Source organism: Plasmopara halstedii (genome assembly GCF_900000015.1).
Source record: "Plasmopara halstedii genome assembly, contig: Scaffold_323, whole genome shotgun sequence".
In the NCBI taxonomy this organism is placed as follows: domain Eukaryota; phylum Oomycota; class Peronosporomycetes; order Peronosporales; family Peronosporaceae; genus Plasmopara; species Plasmopara halstedii.
Genome location: NW_020187244.1, coordinates 1,561,754 through 1,562,675, shown reverse-complemented (window position 1 = coordinate 1,562,675; position 922 = coordinate 1,561,754).

Here is a 922-nt window from a genome sequence, read left to right as displayed (position 1 = left end):
AACGATAAAACTGTTCTTTAATTGGTCAATAGCAACCTTGTTATTCAAGGTCCACACACTTCTGATTTTCTAACAGTGACTTGTACACTCCGTTTTCCTCGCGCTTAGCCAAATATTGCAAAAATGCAGTTTGATCCGATGAACGGTGATCCTGACCGTAGGCACTGAATGCTTTAGAAATCCGGAGCAATGAGGCCAGATTGTTATCGACTTCTTCGAACGCTTCCTCAAGCCATTGAATTACGTCCGATCGTTCGACCTTATATTTGCCTCCTGGACCTGGATCAGATCGCATTTTCTACGAAACATAACGTTTTTTGAACGCTTGTTTGATAGGTTTTTTAGCGATCAAGTCGAATACCTGTATCAGACTGGTGCAACCGGGAGGGATTGCACCCACGTAATATTCAATTCCTTCGCATTTTCCACAACTGCATCACAAAAATGGCTCGTGGCGGCATCCCAATTTAACCCTAACTTCTCGTCGGGATAGCAAGATCGTAACCACTCCAAGTACCCGCAGCATCCTTCTATATCCATCCAGTGCTTCAGATGGAAAGTGATCTTTCTTGATTCATCCCAGTTAGCGAAACGTCGGGATAATGTTCCATTACGGACACCGGTCATTATAATGAAAGGAGCCAGCACGCGTGATTGAAACATTTCACAGGCGACCATAACTGTACAGCCGTTTTTGTTATCCTCGCCTCTGTTGGATCCGACTCGGTTAACGTTTTTGGGGCGATTAAATGTGAGTCTTTGGGATAGAATTGAAAAAAAATTCCATCTGCATTGACCAAGCGCGTCACGCCAGCCAATGTCATGGTTTGCCGAATAAGGTTTGTTGATTCTTGGCAAACCTGTAACCAGTTATTGGGTACTGTCTGAGAGATAGACTCTTTACGAATTGAAAATTGATGTC